Genomic DNA, 19,771 nt, shown 5'->3' on the forward strand with positions numbered 1-19,771 from the left:
CTCTGCATCGCTGTCATCACATCCTTGTTGCCATCTCTGCTGATTCATTCTCCTGTGGTCTCTCACTCTGTGTGTATTCCGGTTACCTTGGAAACCTCCACGCCATCTGTACACCTTGCCCGCTTTGTAGTCGTTCTCATCGCGTTGGAATTTCGTCCTCTTTATTTCTTTTATCGCCTTCTGTTCTGCTGCCAGTCTCTCTTCAATCCTTTTATCAAGGTTTTCCATCTCCTCCGCGGTGAGTATGGCAGCCATAGAGCCATGCTCTTTGTTTTTTTGTCATATCAGCTTGTATATCGATTTCTTGCAAGCAGGGCTTCCACCGTACAAACCATCAGGTCTAATGAACATTTGTTCAAGATGGCCTCGAATTTGTCGCAATAAGCTTGATTTCTTCTGTTATGTGTGATCAGTCCACGGGTCATCATTACTTCTGGGATATAACTCCTCCCCAACAGGAAATGCAAGAGGATTCACCCAGCAGAGCTGCATATAGCTCCTCCCCTCTACGTCACTCCCAGTCATTCTCTTGCACCCAACGACTAGATAGGATGTGTGAGAGGACTATGGTGATTATACTTAGTTTTTATAACTTCAATCAAAAGTTTGTTATTTTACAATAGCACCGGAGCGTGTTATTGCCTCTCTGGCAGAGTTTGAAGAAGAATCTACCAGAGTTTTTACTATGATTTTAACCGGAGTAGTTAAGATCATATTGCTGTTTCTCGGCCATCTGAGGGAGGTAAAAGCTTCAGATCAGGGGACAGCGGGCAGATGAATCTGCATTGAGGTATGTAGCAGTTTTTATTTTCTGAATGGAATTGATGAGAAAATCCTGCCATACCGTTATAATGACATGTATGTATACTCTACACTTCAGTATTCTGAGGATGGTACTTCACTGGAATTACTCTGTAAAAAGTACATTAAACCTTTTAATAGGTATTTATTATGTTAAACGTTTTTGCTGGAATGTAGAATCGTTTGCATTTTCTGAGGTACTGAGTGAATAAATGTTTGGGCATTATTTTTCCACTTGGCAGTTGCTTGTTTTAATTGTGACAGTTTCGTTTCTCTCTCACTGCTGTGTGTGAGGGGGAGGGGCCGTTTTTGGCGCTCTTTGCTACGCATCAAAAATTTCCAGTCAGTTACTCTTGTATTTCCTGCATGATCCGGTTCATCTCTAACAGAACTCAGGGGTCTTCAAACTTCTTTGAAGGGAGGTAGATTCTCTCAGCAGAGCTGTGAGACTTATATATTGACTGTGATTAAAAACGTTGCTCTCTTATTTTTACGTTTCAAATTTAATTATTGTTACTTTACTAATGGGAACAAACCTTTGCTAAAAGTTGTGTTGTTTTCAAGGATTGATGCTATAACAGTTTTTCAGTTCATTATTTCAACTGTCATTTAATCGTTTAGTGCTTCTTTGAGGCACAGTACGTTTTTGTTAAATAAGATTGTAACCAAGTTGCAAGTTTATTTGCTAGTGTGTTAAACATGTCTGATTCAGAGGAAGATACCTGTGTCATTTGTTCCAATGCCAAGGTGGAGCCCAATAGAAATTTATGTACTAACTGTATTGATGCTACTTTAAATAAAAGCCAATCTGTACAAATTGAACAAATTTCACCAAACAGCGAGGGGAGAGTTATGCCGACTAACTCGCCTCACGTGTCAGTACCTGCATCTCCCGCCCGGGAGGTGCGTGATATTGTGACGCCTAGTACATCTGGGCGGCCATTACAGATAACATTACAAGATATGGCTACTGTTATGACTGAAGTTTTGGCTAAATTACCAGAACTAAGGGGCAAGCGTGATCACTCTGGGGTGAGAACAGAGTGCGCTGATAATACTAGAGCCATGTCTGATACTGCGTCACAGCTTGCAGAGCATGAGGACGGAGAGCTTCATTCTGTGGGTGACGGTTCTGATCCAAACAGATTGGATTCAGATATTTCAAATTTTAAATTTAAATTGGAGAACCTCCGTGTATTACTAGGGGAGGTTTTAGCGGCTCTTAATGATTGTAACACTGTTGCAATACCAGAGAAATTGTGTAGGTTGGATAAATACTTTGCGGTACCGGCGAGTACTGACGTTTTTCCTATACCTAAGAGACTAACTGAAATTGTTACTAAGGAGTGGGATAGACCCGGTGTGCCGTTCTCACCCCCTCCAATATTTAGAAAGATGTTTCCAATAGACGCCACCACACGGGACTTATGGCAAACGGTCCCTAAGGTGGAGGGAGCAGTTTCTACTTTAGCTAAGCGTACCACTATCCCGGTGGAGGATAGCTGTGCTTTTTCAGATCCAATGGATAAAAAATTAGAGGGTTACCTTAAGAAAATGTTTGTTCAACAAGGTTTTATATTGCAACCCCTTGCATGCATCGCGCCGATTACGGCTGCGGCAGCATTTTGGATGGAGTCTCTGGAAGAGAACCTTGGTTCAGCTACGCTGGACGACATTACGGACAGGCTTAGAGTCCTTAAACTAGCTAATTCATTCATTTCGGAGGCCGTAGTACATTTAACCAAACTTACGGCTAAGAACTCAGGATTCGCCATTCAGGCACGTAGGGCGCTGTGGCTAAAATCCTGGTCAGCTGATGTAACTTCTAAGTCCAAATTACTTAATATACCTTTCAAAGGGCAAACTTTATTTGGGCCCGGTTTGAAAGAAATTATCGCTGACATTACAGGAGGTAAGGGCCACGCCCTGCCTCAAGACAAAGCCAAAGCTAAGGCTAGACAGTCTAATTTTCGTCCCTTTCGGAATTTCAAAGCAGGAGCAGCACCAACTTCCACTGCACCAAAACAGGAAGGAGCCGTTGCTCGTTACAGACAAGGCTGGAAACCTAACCAGTCCTGGAACAAGGGCAAGCAGGCCAGGAAACCTGCTGCTGCCCCTAAGACAGCATGAATCGAGGGCCCCCGATCCGGGACCGGATCTAGTGGGGGGCAGACTCTCTCTCTTCGCCCAGGCTTGGGCAAGAGATGTTCAGGATCCCTGGGCGCTAGAGATCATATCTCAGGGATACCTTCTAGACTTCAAATTCTCTCCCCCAAGAGGGAGATTTCATCTGTCAAGGTTGTCAACAAACCAGATAAAGAAAGAAGCGTTTCTACGCTGTGTACAAGATCTGTTATTAATGGGAGTGATCCATCCGGTTCCGCGGTCGGAACAAGGACAAGGGTTTTACTCAAACCTGTTTGTGGTTCCCAAAAAAGAGGGAACTTTCAGGCCAATCTTGGATTTAAAGATCCTAAACAAATTCCTAAGAGTTCCATCGTTCAAAATGGAAACTATTCGGACAATCTTACCCATGATCCAAAAGGGTCAGTACATGACCACAGTGGATTTAAAGGATGCTTACCTTCACATACCGATTCACAAAGATCATTACCGGTATCTAAGGTTTGCCTTCTTAGACAGGCATTACCAGTTTGTAGCTCTTCCATTCGGATTGGCTACGCCTCCAAGAATCTTCACAAAGGTTCTGGGTGCCCTTCTGGCGGTACTAAGACCGCGAGGAATTTCGGTAGCTCCGTACCTAGACGACATTCTGATACAAGCTTCAAGCTTTCAAACTGCCAAGTCTCATACAGAGTTAGTTCTGGCATTTCTAAGGTCGCATGGATGGAAAGTGAACGAAAAGAAGAGTTCTCTCTTTCCTCTCACAAGAGTTCCATTCTTGGGGACTCTTATAGATTCTGTAGAAATGAAGATTTATCTGACAGAAGACAGATTAACAAAGCTTCTAAATGCATGCCGTGTCTTTCATTCCATTCATCTCCCGTCAGTAGCTCAATGCATGGAGGTGATCGGCTTAATGGTAGCAGCAATGGACATAGTACCCTTTGCACGTCTACATCTCAGACCGCTGCAATTGTGCATGCTGAGTCAGTGGAATGGGGATTACTCAGACTTGTCCCCTACTCTGAATCTGGATCAAGAGACCAGAAACTCTCTTCTATGGTGGCTTTCTCGGCCACATCTGTCCAGGGGGATGCCATTCAGCAGGCCGGACTGGACAATTGTAACAACAGACGCCAGCCTACTAGGTTGGGGCGCTGTCTGGAATTCTCTGAAGGCTCAGGGACAATGGAATCAGGAGGAAAGTCTCCTACCAATAAACATTCTGGAATTGAGAGCAGTTCTCAATGCCCTTCTGGCTTGGCCCCAGTTAAAAACTCGGGGGTTCATCAGGTTTCAGTCGGACAACATCACGACTGTAGCTTACATCAACCATCAAGGAGGGACAAGAAGCTCCCTAGCAATGATGGAAGTATCAAAGATAATTCGCTGGGCAGAGTCTCACTCTTGCCACCTGTCAGCAATCCACATCCCGGGAGTGGAGAACTGGGAGGCGGATTTCTTGAGTCGCCAGACTTTTCATCCGGGGGAGTGGGAACTTCATCCGGAGGTCTTTGCCCAAATACTTCGACGTTGGGGCAAACCAGAGATAGATCTCATGGCGTCTCGCCAGAACGCCAAACTTCCTCGCTACGGGTCCAGATCCAGGGATCCGGGAGCGGTTCTGATAGATGCTTTGACAGCACCTTGGAACTTCGGGATGGCTTATGTGTTTCCACCCTTCCCGCTGCTTCCTCGATTGATTGCCAAAATCAAACAGGAGAGAGCATCAGTGATTCTAATAGCGCCTGCATGGCCACGCAGGACTTGGTATGCAGATCTAGTGGACATGTCATCCTGTCCGCCTTGGTCTCTACCTCTAAGACAGGACCTTCTGATACAGGGTCCATTCAAACATCAAAATCTAACTTCTCTGAAGCTGACTGCTTGGAAATTGAACGCTTGATTTTATCAAAACGTGGTTTTTCTGAGTCGGTTATTGATACCCTGATACAGGCTAGGAAGCCTGTTACCAGAAGGATTTACCATAAGATATGGCGTAAATACCTATACTGGTGCGAATCCAAAGGTTACTCCTGGAGTAAGGTTAGGATTCCTAGGATATTGTCCTTTCTACAAGAAGGTTTAGAAAAGGGTTTATCGGCTAGTTCATTAAAGGGACAGATCTCAGCTCTGTCCATCTTGTTGCACAGGCGTCTGTCAGAAAATCCAGACGTCCAGGCCTTTTGTCAGGCTTTAGCTAGAATCAAGCCTGTGTTTAAAACTGTTGCTCCGCCATGGAGTTTAAACCTTGTTCTTAACGTTCTACAAGGAGTTCCGTTTGAACCCCTTCATTCCATTGATATAAAGTTGTTATCTTGGAAAGTGTTATTTTTAATGGCTATTTCTTCGGCTCGGAGAGTCTCTGAGTTATCAGCTTTACATTGTGATTCTCCTTATTTGATTTTTCATTCAGATAAGGTAGTTCTGCGTACTAAACCTGGGTTCTTACCTAAGGTAGTCACTAACAGGAACATCAATCAAGAGATCGTGGTTCCTTCCCTGTGCCCGAATCCTTCTTCAAAGAAGGAACGTCTTCTACACAATCTGGATGTAGTTCGTGCCCTCAAGTTCTACTTGCAGGCAACTAAGGATTTTCGACAAACGTCTTCCCTGTTTGTCGTGTACTCTGGTCAGAGGAGAGGTCATAAGGCTTCGGCTACCTCTCTCTCCTTCTGGCTTCGTAGCATAATTCGTTTAGCCTATGAGACTGCTGGACAGCAGCCTCCTGAAAGAATTACAGCTCATTCTACTAGAGCTGTGGCTTCCACTTGGGCCTTTAAGAATGAGGCCTCTGTTGAACAGATTTGCAAGGCTGCAACTTGGTCTTCGCTTCATACTTTTTCCAAATTTTAGAAATTTGACACTTTTGCTTCTTCGGAGGCTATTTTTGGGAGAAAGGTTCTTCAGGCAGTGGTTCCTTCTGTATAATGAGCCTGCCTATCCCTCCCGTCATCCGTGTACTTTTGCTTTGGTATTGGTATCCCAGAAGTAATGATGACCCGTGGACTGATCACACATAACAGAAGAAAACATAATTTATGCTTACCTGATAAATTCCTTTCTTCTGTTGTGTGATCAGTCCACGGCCCGCCCTGTTTTTTAAGGCAGGTAAATATTTTTTAAATTATACTCCAGTCACCACTTCACCCTTGGTTTCTCCTTTCTCGTTGATTCTTGGTCGAATGACTGGGAGTGACGTAGAGGGGAGGAGCTATATGCAGCTCTGCTGGGTGAATCCTCTTGCATTTCCTGTTGGGGAGGAGTTATATCCCAGAAGTAATGATGACCCGTGGACTGATCACACAACAGAAGAAAGGAATTTATCAGGTAAGCATAAATTATGTTTTTCCTTGAGCAGTGTCAGGCAAGTGCTCATTCGGAGTCCCCTAGGGATCCTACGTACCCTATAATACTCAGATAGGGTAGTGGCATGGAGATCCCACTTCATTAATTTAACCTTGAGAGCTTCATATTCTTTCTCCACAGTAAGTGAAGGGGCCGTCCTTAGAAAATCTCTTGAGCCCCTAGTCAGCGCTGTTATTCGGGCTGCATCAATGTCACTATAAGCAAATGTCTTGCTGCTTTCAGTACCGGTGACTTGGTCTTTTTCGACTTGCATAATTATCCTTTGACAGTGTGCTCGTTCCCAGCAGTTATGTATACAACAAAATCAGTGAAGAGAGCAGCACCACTGTCAGTGCACGGACAAAGGGAATAAACTGCTATTTCTCCAACATAGGTGTGTCCGGTCCACGGCGTCATCCTTACTTGTGGGATATTCTCTTCCCCAACAGGAAATGGCAAAGAGCCCAGCAAAGCTGGTCACATGATCCCTCCTAGGCTCCGCCTACCCCAGTCATTCTCTTTGCCGTTGTACAGGCAACATCTCCACGGAGATGGCTTAGAGTTTTTTAGTGTTTAACTGTAGTTTTTATTATTCAATCAAGAGTTTGTTATTTTAAAATAGTGCTGGTATGTACTATTTACTCAGAAACAGAAAAGAGATGAAGATTTCTGTTTGTATGAGGAAAATGATTTTAGCACCGTAACTAAAATCCATGGCTGTTCCACACAGGACTGTTGAGAGCAATTAACTTCAGTTGGGGGAACAGTGTGCAGTCTCTTACTGCTTGAGGTATGACACATTCTAACAAGACGATGTAATGCTGGAAGCTGTCATTTTCCCTATGGGATCCGGTAAGCCATGTTTATTAAGATAGTAAATAAGGGCTTCACAAGGGCTTATTAAGACTGTAGACTTTTTCTGGGCTAAATCGATTCATTATTAACACATATTTAGCCTTGAGGAATCATTTAATCTGGGTATTTTGATGAGGGCCAAGTTCATACATCAACCATCAGGGGGGAACAAGGAGTTCCCTAGCGATGGAAGAAGTGACCAAAATCATTCTATGGGCGGAGTCTCACTCCTGCCACCTGTCTGCTATCCACATCCCAGGAGTGGAAAATTGGGAAGCGGATTTGCTGAGTCGTCAGACATTGCATCCGGGGGAGTGGGAACTCCATCCGGAAATCTTTGCCCAAGTCACTCAACCGTGGGGCATTCCAGACATGGATCTGATGGCCTCTCGTCAGAACTTCAGAGTTCCTTACTACGGGTACAGATCCAGGGATCCCAAGGCGGCTCTAGTGGATGCACTAGTAGCACCTTGGACCTTCAAACTAGCTTATGTGTTCCCGCCGTTTCCTCTCATCCCCAGGCTGGTAGCCAGGATCAATCAGGAGAGGGCGTCGGTGATTTGGATAGCTCCTGCGTGGCCACGCAGGACTTGGTATGCAGATCTGGTGAATATGTCATCGGCTCCACCATGGAAGCTACCTTTGAGACGAGACCTTCTTGTTCTAGGTCCGTTCGACCCACTCCAGCTGACTGCTTGGAGATTGAACGCTTGATCTTATCAAAGCGAGGGTTCTCAGATTCTGTTATTAATACTCTTGTTCAGGCCTGAAAGCCTGTAACCAGAAAAATTACCACATAATTTGGTATATCTGTTGGTGTGAATCTGCAGGATTCCCTTGGGACAAGGTTAAGATTCCTAAGAGTCTATCCTTCCTTCGAGAAGGATTGGAAAAAGGATTATCTGCAAGTTCCTTGATGGGACAGATTTCTGCCTTGTCTGTGTTACTTCACAAAAAGCTGGCAGCTGTGCCAGATGTTCTAGCCTTTGTTCAGGCTCTGGTTAGAATCAAGCCTGTTTACAAAATTTTGATTCCTCCTTGGAGTCTCAACCTAGTTCTTTCAGTTCTTCAGGGGGTTCCGTTTGAACCCTTACATTCCGTTGATATTAAGTTATTATCTTGGAAAGTTTTGTTTTTGGTTGCAATTTCTTCTGCTAGAAGAGTTTCAGAATTATCTGCTCTGCAGTGTTCTTCTCCTTATCTGGTGTTCCATGCAGATAAGGTGGTTTTGCGTACTAAACCTGGTTTTCTTCCAAAAGTTGTTTCTAACAAAAACATTAACCAGGAGATAGTTGTGCCTTCTTTGTGTCCTAATCCAGTTTCAAAGAAGGAACGTTTGTGGCACAACTTGGATGTAGTTCGTGCTCTCAAATTTTACTTAGCAGCTACTAAGGATTTCAGACAAACTTTGTCTTTGTTTGTTGTTTATTCTGGTAAACGGAGAGGTCAAAAAGCAACTTCTACCTCTCTCTCCTTCTGGATTAAAAGCATTATCCGATTGGCTTATGAGACTGCCGGACGGCAGCCTCCTGAAAGAATCACAGCTCACTCCACTAGGGCTGTGGCTTCCACATGGGCCTTCAAGAACAAGGCTTCTGTTGATCAGATATGTAAGGCAGCGACTTGGTCTTCACTGCACACTTTTTCTAAATTTTACAAATTTGATACTTTTGCTTCTTCTGAGGCTATTTTTGGGAGAAAGGTTTTGCAAGCCGTGGTGCCTTCCATTTAGGTGACCTGATTTGCTCCCTCCCTTCATCCGTGTCCTAAAGCTTTGGTATTGGTTCCCACAAGTAAGGATGACGCCGTGGACCGGACACACCTATGTTGGAGAAAACAGAATTTATGTTTACCTGATAAATTACTTTCTCCAACGGTGTGTCCGGTCCACGGCCCGCCCTGGTTTTTTTAATCAGGTCTGATAATTTATTTTCTTTAACTACAGTCACCACGGTAACATATGGTTTCTCCTATGCAAATATTCCTCCTTAACATCGGTCGAATGACTGGGGTAGGCGGAGCCTAGGAGGGATCATGTGACCAGCTTTGCTGGGCTCTTTGCCATTTCCTGTTGGGGAAGAGAATATCCCACAAGTAAGGATGACGCCGTGGACCGGACACACCGTTGGAGAAAGTAATTTATCAGGTAAACATAAATTCTGTTATCCCTGTATGATCCAAAATTCATGAAGAGTGCCGGCACAATGGATTAAAATATTGAAAATTTATTGAAGACCTTAGTAAAAGTAAAAGTTGCGACGTTTCGGGGTGACCCCCTTAATCATGCAATTTAATACAAACAGTGAATAATGCCTTATTGAAACCCTTTCAATTTCACGCCAATACCATGTTGCACTATGTGCATGGCGCCACCTAGTGGTCAAAAACATTAAATTTCATTAACTCTTTATGTTACACTGAATTTGTATCAAAGATTAAAAACAAAGAATCACCTGTATCAGAAAATTACAAAAACAATTCAATTGCACAATAACTATTCCTAGAATTATTGTTAAACATCTTTGTCCCTAAGTACTATCACAATCAATAGTAAAGAGTACATTTCATAATCTAATTCTTTTAGAAGAGAGCGCACCATTGACAGAAACATTGTAGCAATACATAATAATCTCATTTATATAAATGAGATTATTATGTATTGCTACAATGTTTCTGTCAATGGTGCGCTCTCTTCTAAAAGAATTAGATTATGAAATGTACTCTTTACTATTGATTGTGATAGTAGTTAGGGACAAAGATGTTTAACAATAATTCTAGAAATAGTTATTGTGCAATTGAATTGTTTTTGTAATTTTCTGATACAGGTAATTCTTTGTTTTTAATCTTTGATACAAATTCAGTGTAACATAAAGAGTTAATGAAATTTAATGTTTTTGACCACTAGGTGGCGCCATGCACATAGTGCAACATGGTATTGGTGCGAAATTGAAAGGGTTTCAATAAGGCATTATTCATTCTTTGTATTAAATTGCATGATTAAGGGGGTCACCCCGAAACGTCGCATTTTTATTTTTACTAAGGTCTTCAATAAATTTTCAATATTTTAATCCATTGTGCCGGCACTCTTCATGAATTTTGGATCATACAGGGATATAGCAGTTTTTCCCTTTGTCCGTGCACTGACGGTGGTGCTGCTCTCTTCACTGATTTTGTTGTATACATAACTGCTAGGAACGAGCACACTGTCAAAGGATAATTATGCAAGTCGAAAAAGACCAAGTCACCGGTACTGAAAGCAGCAAGACATTTGCTTATAGTGACATTGATGCAGCCCGAATAACACCGCTGACTAGGGGCTCAAGAGATTTTCTAAGGATGGCCCCTTCACTTACTGTGGAGAAAGAATATGAAGCTCTCAATGTTAAATTAATGAAGTGGGATCTCCATGCCACTACCCTATCTGAGTATTATAGGGTACGTAGGATCCCTAGGGGACTCCGAATGAGCACTTGCCCGACACTGCTCAAGGAAAATCAAGCTTATTGCGACAAATTCTAGGCCATCTTGAACAAATGTTCATTAGACCTGATGGTTTGTACGGTGGAAGCCCTGCTACAAGAAATCAATATACAAGCTGATATGACAAAAAAACAAAGACCAGACCTGACTGCCATACTCACCGCGGAGGAGATGGAAAACCTTGATAAAAGGATTGAAGAGAGACTGGCAGCAGAACAGAAGGCGATAAAAGAAATAAAGAGGACGAAATTCGAACGCGATGAGAACGACTACAAAACGGGCAAGGTGTACAGATGGCGTGGAGGTTTCCAAGGTAACCGGAATACACACAGAACGGGAGGCCACAGGAGAAAGAATCAGCAGAGATGGCAACAAGGACGTGATGACAGTGATGCAGAGCATTCCAATACGTCATCAAGTGGTGCCGATTCATCCCCTTTGGATCAGAGTGGTGGCGAAAGCGATGCCGCCGTGGCGGGCGGAAGCACAGGAAGAAGAGGAGTCAAGCAGCCTCAGACAACTACAGATCCATCGAGGAAGTCGCAAAGGAAAACAGCATAGAGGAAATGAAGGGAGCACAAGCAACTGTGGTAAATATTTCTAAGTTAGAGTTATCTGCACAAGAACTGTCCATGTTGAACAAGGGACTTTCCTTTTGTCCACGCAAGGATATAGACTTTTTTGAGTTAACGAAAGATATACATAGACTCTTTAGAAATATTAAACTAAAAATATTCTTTGGTGAGCCCACAAATTGTTCAAACACTGCAAATGCTGGGAGTAACTCTAATGTGAATAATAATAAAAACACTTTAACTGCACAAAGTTTAGCCCTGAAGAAAAAAAGTTCATTTAACCCTAACATCTTCAATCACAGTGTGAACACTTTCATAAGTCTAGTGGAAAATGAAATGAAAACACTACAACTAATGGAAAAAAAGAAAGAGATGTCACATAAACATCAAACAGGAAGGGTCAATTTCTCTAAAAAAGATAACCTTGCACTTAAATCCCTAAAAACTAACAACAAGATCATATTAAAGGGGGCTGATAAAGGAGGGACCACTGTCATTATGGATAGGGAATACTACATTTCAGAAATTAGAACACAGTTAGAGGATCACACTACATACAGAAAGGTTTTAGATAATCCAGTTTATAAGATACAGAAAGAGATCAAGTTTATTTTAGATCAAGCAGTTAACATGGAGGTAATTGATCAGAAACTATCAGAATACCTGTATATTGACAAACCAAGGACCCCCTTATTTTACACGGTCCCAAAAATTCATAAGAACTTACATAGGCCACCAGGGAGGCCAATCGTCTCCTGTGTAGAATCTGTATTTACCAATATATCCAAATTTGTAGATAAACTGCTACAACCTGAAGTTGCCAAAATGGCTAGTTTCATTAAAGATACAGGGCACTTTTTGGAGAGAGCAAAAATGATAGAACTACCCACTAGCCGGTATCTGCTGTTCACCATGGATGTGAGGAGTTTATACACCTCCATTAAGCATGACACTGGTATTGCTATTATTAGAAAGACACTCATGGTGAGCGGCAGATACACGGAACTGCAATGTAACTTTGTGGAGAGATTACTGTGTTTGATCCTATATTGGAATTATTTCCTCTTTCAAGAGGACTGGTTTGTCCAGGTAAAGGGAACAGCCATGGGTTCCAATGTCGCCCCATCATACGCCAACCTTTATATGAACGAATTCGAGGAAAGGAGGGTCTATGAAAATAAGCTGTTTAAAGATAACGGAGCTGTTTGGCTCCGCTACATAGACGACGTGTTTGGCATGTGGCGGGGTGACATTGGAACCCTCACTAAGTTTGTTGAGGAGCTTAATTAGGAGGTTATGGACCTGTACTTCACAATTACATACAGCGAGGAATCTGTTACATTCTTGGACACCAGAGTGAGTAAAGGAAGTGATGGTCTAAAGTTTGACATTTTTATTAAGGACACTGACAAGAACACACTGTTGACATTTGACAGTTTCTATCCCAGGAGACTGTTAGAGTCACTCCCTAAGAGTTAACTCCTTCGAGTTCAGAGGATTGTCAGTGAGGAGCAAGATAGAAATTATATATTAAAACAAATGAAGGACAAATTCCTAGAAAGGGGTTATCCTGCAGGCCTCATTAATAAGAAATTGAAAGAGATACAGAATTCCGAACAGAGGATACCAATAAATAAAAACAAAAGTGAGAGAATTGTTTTTGTATCTCAGTATAGTCCCTTAAGTGACAGGATCAGTAAAATTATAAGAAAGAACTGGTATGTTCTAAAGAACTGTAATCCACACATTAGGCAACTACAGGACCCCCCACTAATGGCATATAGGCGTGTTAAGAACATAGGAGATCAACTTGTCAGGACAGATGTAGGTTCCAGCATAGGCCTTAAGCAATCCCATCTAGGGAGTAAAAGACAAGGATGCTACCCATGTCTAGGGTGCATGAGTTGTGGCTCCATTATTAAGGGGCCACACTTCTTTCACCCACACAGTGGGTGAAAATATAACATTCAGGGTTTCCATACATGTGAAAGTAAGTATGTAATATACTTAATCAAGTGCCCGTGCTCCCTTATTTATTTAGGGGAGACTACACAAAAAATCAGGGACCGCATCAGCCAGCACGGAAGTAACATCAGAAGGAAAAATGTTGAGGACCCCCTGTCTAAACATTTCATTGAAAATAACCACAGTATTAGCCAGCTTCATTGGCAAGTTATTGAACAGATCCAAATACCTAGGAATGGTGCAGACAGGGAGGTATTACTCAAGCAGAGAGAGATGTGGTGGATCTTCAGAATGGAGACCATGGCACCCAAAGGGTTAAACCGAGACTTTGATCTCTCCTGTTTTTTGTAGCAATAGTAAAGGCAAAAGTTTTTCTTAAGTTTACATATAATTAAAACTTCTATGGTGTAATAATACTGTTAAATGAGATTCGCTATCAAATGAGATTTATTATGTATTGCTACAATGTTTCTGTCAATGGTGCGTTCTCTTCTAAAAGAATTAGATTATGAAATGTACTCTTTACTATTGATTGTGATTGTAGTTAGGGACAAAGATGTTTAGCAATAATTCTAGGAATAGTTATTGTGCAATTGAATTATTTTTGTAATTTTCTGATACAGGTGATTCTTTGTTTTTAATTTTTGATACAAATTCAGTGTAACATAAAGAGTTAATGAAATTTAATGTTTTTGACCACTAGGTGGCGCCATGCACATAGTGCAACATGGTATTGGCGCAAAATTGAAAGGGTTTAAATAAGGCATTATTCACTGTTTGTATTAAATTGCATGATTAAGGGGGTCACCCCGAAACGTCGCAACTTTTACTTTTACTAAGGTCTTCAATAAATTTTCAATATTTTAATCCATTGTGCCGGCACTCTTCATGAATTTTGGATCAGACAGTGGTGCTGCTCTCTTCACTGATTTTGATGTTTTAATAAATGTTTGTTTGCGTAACAAATATTTGTTTGCTGCCTTTTGGAATTCTCACATCGCTATAGAGTGAGTATACTGCACATTATACACACTGTTAAATACAAGACATTTCAGTGTAAATTCTAGCATTTGCAGTTGTGCTTATATCAGGAGGGATTAGACAGAAATACCTCAACATATCGTTCACATGTTGTACTTAAATGAAGAAGTTGGACTCTGAATTTTACTTTAGTATAGTATACTGCACTAAATTTTTGGTGTTGATCTACACAAATAAAAAGCGAAGTTCTTTATTCCTCAGCTTTAATTGGAGCATCAGAAAAATACAGACCTGCGCCTCTACACCCACTATCCACTATTCTATAACAGTCCTTAGGGAGAGACTGATAGAAGGCAGCGGTCCACACAGAGGGGAGTATTCTTGTAATTTCTGTACAAATATTGTTGTTACATCTAGCATATTTTGTATAGAATTATATTGTATATTAATGAATTAAGCAGCCTAGAAGTAGAACTACTTAGAATTGAATCAGAGACTATATACACCCTACAAACACTACAACCCCAGGGACTTAACTCAGAACTAGAAATATCCATTTTTCTATAAATCGTTTATTATCTATAATTTATATTAAATTTTTATTTAACTTATAGATTTTTGGTTTTGACCTGATTAGTATAACTATAATTCTCTTATTCTATCTGGTACTTTTTTAGTTAAATACTTGACCTTTTATTTCTTTCACAGCATAATTTTTGTCGCTCACACAGATCGTACACACCACATTGGTGATTTAGTATTTTACTCTAGATATCCCCTTATATTTATCCTTATAGCTGTTAGCACAGTCAATATCTCCGAATACTTAAAGTTTTGTTATTCACATATAGTCTGTTATAGATACTCTTTGAAAACTCATCAAAATTCTATTCAGATTGCCTACATTAATTTACAGGTATATAATCCTTTTATCTGTCCAAGTTACAGGTATAAGTTTATTATTCTCACTACATCAGTGACATAATATACACTATCTATTTCTTATATATTCCCTCAAACACTCCGCAAGGTTTAAACTAATCTAAGTTTTTTAGTATCACAGGAGTTTATACTTTGTCACAACAATAATAGATTCATATCTGTTATATTGTTCGATTTATTTATATAAGAACATTGTATGTATCAAAATGTTGTATGTATCAAAAATCAGTGATACAACAAACGCTATCACTTCTATATAGCCCTTTAAATACCCTGTATAAATATAAATATGCTAAGAATTTTTAGTAATACAGGAGATAATGGTTATATACCACCTTATATATATGCACAAGCAACACCTATAGTCCACCTTTATGAAAAGAGGTGTTGTATACCGGATCCAATAGGAATCAATAAGCAATCAACCAATGAAATCCAAAGTACACCTTTAAAAAGTCTGTAATATACACCTGGAGTATCTTGATAAAGCCCTCTCAGGGTGAAACGCGTAGAATTTACTCCAGAAAGCTTGTTTTTATGTGGAACCCATCAAAGATTGAAATACACGCAAAAGCTGCGATCCAGCCCCTCCTGTGGACTCTCTAATTTTTTGATTTAGGAGATAAAACCGCTGCAAGGACCAGGGATCTGATCAGCAAATAGCGAGTATCCACGTTTACCACTACAACCGTTTCTAAACACGGCTACAGCAGGCACAAATTTGTCTGACTTAAGTTCAACTACCATCATTGCAGTAAAAGAAATAAGTCATCATATATTAATATATTGGCCGATATATTTCTACGGAACGCCAGACGTTCTACATATCAGAAAAGGGGTGTGTGACCCAAACCGCCAATCACCACATCAGCGAGCTGTTTTGTCTTTAAGCCGCGGAATACACCACCATACTGAGACCCGGTGCAAGGACAGAATCAACGCACGCCCGGTCTGTCAGCCTTCATAAATATCTCTAGCTGTAAGGTACCTTACGATTTGCACAATTGAGACTTTCACATATGCAGTAACACTGTATTACATACCACCAAATATGCCCAGTTAACTGCTGCTGAGCAAACTTCTTGTCGACAGATATCACTGATTGCAAGGGAGACGTCCCTAATATAATATTTGAATTATTTTAATTATATTGATTGTTGTTTTATTGACTTTTTTAGGAATAAATATTTTATGCAGTAACAGCCATAGAAATTCATTTTTTTACTACACAATCTGTCACTTATTATCTATACATATAGACCTCAATTGTCCACCACATCTGACGTATACACGTAACTATTTTAACATTTTTAAATTTTTTTGTATTATACTCACATTAGTATTGACGATGTCAAATAGGTAAATACCTTCATCACAATTTTTGTTTACTAAAACACGCTGCCACTATATCAAATTAAGAATTGAAACACTATATAGTTTTTTTCAGTTAATAGTAGGACAATATTAGATACCCGTATCACTTGTTTATTCTTCACTCTGACGGACAGCCGTCTATTAATATAACAGTCACCATTCTGGTAGTGTTATCCTAGCTAATCTAACCATTAGCGCCAGTTACCCCCTTTTTTAATTTTAGCACCTACACTTTTTTAAACTACTAAGGAGGAGTAGTTTATCCTTTAACCAGGCATTTAGGATAACAGTTAGCGCCAACACTCAATTCTATACACTTGTTTATTAATTAATTAAGACCACCTTAAAGGGACAGTATACACTCATTTTCATATAACTGCATGTAATAGACACTACTATAAAGAATAAGATGCACAGATACTGATCTAAAAATCCAGTATAAAACTGTTTAAAAACTTACTTAGAAGCTCTCAGTTTAGCTCTGTTGAAAAGGCAGTTGGAAAGCCCACTGCAAGTAGGAAATAAGACACTCCCCCTCCCCCTTCTTTTGCATATGAAAAACAGGAGCAAGCTGGAGTAGGTATCTGACGGTATTCTCCTAAAACTTTGGGGCTTGGTTAGGAGTCTGAAAATCAGAGCAATGTTATTTAAAAATAAGCAAAACTATACATTTAAAAAAAACAAACAAAAAAACTTTATGGACTATATAAATAGATCATCTACAAAACATTTATGCAAAGAAAAAATGAGTGTATAATGTCCCTTTAATTAGGTATTAGTTACTTATTTATTTTGTTGACCCATAGTGATTGATCTTCAACCATAAGTGACGATTGACTTCCAGTATTGTGTAAGTTGCTGCAACTGAAGTAAGCACTGTGGGCAAAAGTGCTGATAGCTTAGTACTTGCACCTTCAAAGCCCATCGACTATTAGTATGAACATGTACACATGCTTCACATATATTTATACACAATACACTATTTATTAGCAGTTTATTGCACTTTCAAGGACTATTACATTTTCTTTAAGGTAATTGTTGCTTTAAATTTAGCACAGTTGGCTTAGCATGCTCAGAAGTTTTTTTCTGAGCTGTACACAGTGTGTTTTCCTTCTCCTGTGTAAATTTCTTCTTGTTGCCTTTAGCGCTCACCAGTAGTGCAGGTATGCTAATGGTTTACAGTTATAGCACACTTTTTAGCGTTCCTTTTCTGAGATATAATCTATCCCTGTTGCAGTAAACTATTCGGCATGTAGTATATACAAAAGTTCTTCCTTGCCTTACCGGAGCGCTATCAGCAGTCTCGTCTGGGTGTCCCTCGGCGTGTGGCATGTAGCACAATCGAGAGTGGGCGGGAACAACGTCCCTGTAGATCCAATACCTGTGCTGCTACTAAATGTGTCTGTAAGGCACGTATAATACACAAAATGTAAGTCCAAAAGAAAGTAGCAAACAGCAAGGATAAAATAAATGTCCAGTTTATTGTAAAATATTAAAAGCATAAGGTCAGTACATCCATATCCATGACAGGTGAGTGAACAGGAGCACACCGCAGACGCGTTTCATGCTGTAGTGCACTTGATCACTGCTATTCGGCATGTAGGAAGGCTCTCAGGACCAGTGGAGGTGGTAAGTCACTCTGATCAAAAGCTTATTTTACAGTACCTTATTATTGTTACTGTGTTTCCCTCTTAAGGGATAATCAGTTTTACATTGTGCCTTTTCTTCCCTTTGGGGTTAGTTATTTGTGTGTTTTATACTGCTTATTTGCTTTGGACTTTCTTTGATACTTAAGCTATTTCCTTACTGTTATTATGGAGCAAGCTAATGCAGATTTGGCCTCTGGTCCGTCAGCTTATTTTCTGGGAGACCCTCTTATACTTTAACCCCTTCCAATCTGTGTTTTCTTTGTTAGTATTGTCAGATGTGTGTCCCTGTGTGTGCCTCATGTACAGAGTCCATTTCTAACTCTAAACAGTGTTCTCCTGCGCTTTAGATCACGCAAAGGTTTCTACTCTATCAAAGTTGCTCCCTGGGGAGTTTATCTGAACTTTTTACAAAACTTAAATGGACAGAAAACCCCAAAAATTACTTTCGTGATTTGGATAGAACATAACATTTTAAACAACTTTCCAATTTACGTCTATAATCAAATTTGCTTCATTCTCTTGTTATCCATTGCTGAATGAGCAGCATTGCCCTACTAGCTGAACACATCTAATAAGCCAATCGCACGAGACAAATGTGTGCAGGCACCAACCCGCAGCACGCTCCAACTAGTGTAGGATTTGTGCGTATTCTTTTTCAACAAGGGATACCAAGAGAACAACGCACATTTGAACATAGAAGCAAAGTGTCTTAAAATAACATGCCCTATTTGAATCATGGAATGTGGACTTTCCTATTTCTTTAAGGATTATATTTACTCTACTATTAATAAGGGTTTAACTTTTTTACCTCTAGATGCAAAACGCAGATGTTTGCAAGAATTAGATGGTGGTCCTTCTTGGCCTTTTAACTCATCAGGAACGTCTCTTAGGAAGTAACCAATTAATGATAGGGGTGTCTCTAACTCTGAAAACTCTTATTCTGAGGATAGTCTCTGTGAGTCTCAGGATGCTGCTGCTATCGCAGATGACGTGTTCTTTATTTTCATGCTTGAGCATATCCATGCTTTATTGAAGGAAATTTAAATTGCTTTAGAGGTAGAGGAATTTCCTGCAACATTTAAGCTACCAGTTAAAGGGACACTAAACCCAATTATTTATTTCATGATTCAGATAGAGCATGCAATTTTAAGCAACTTTCTAATCTACTCCTATTATCAATTTTTCTTTGTTCTCTTGCTATCTTTATTTGAAAAAGCAAGAATCTAAGCTAAGGAGCCGGCCCATTTTTGGTTCAGCACCCTGGATAGTGCTTGCTGATTGGTGGGTACATTTAGCCACAAAAATGCAAGTGCTACCCATGTTCTGAACCAAAAATGAGCTTAGGTTCGTGCTTTTTCAAATAAAGATAGCAAAAGAACAAAGAAAAGTTGACCATAGGAGTAAATTAGAAAGTTGGTTAAAATAGCAATCTCTATCTCGGTGTTTCTCAACCGCGGTCCACAAGTACCCATAACAGCCAGGTTTTTATTATATCTGAGCTAGTGCACAGGTGAAACATGGTGCACATGGTTACTGATTAGCCAATAATTTCACATGTGCTCTAGTTGAGCTATAATGAAAACCTTGACTGTTGGGGGTACTTGAGGACCACGCTTGAGAAACACTGCTATATCTGCATATATTGCATTTTCAGGTTTATTTGTGTAGGTTTTATAT

This window comes from Bombina bombina, chromosome 2 (genome assembly GCF_027579735.1).
Source record: "Bombina bombina isolate aBomBom1 chromosome 2, aBomBom1.pri, whole genome shotgun sequence".
Classification (NCBI taxonomy): Eukaryota; Metazoa; Chordata; class Amphibia; order Anura; family Bombinatoridae; genus Bombina; species Bombina bombina.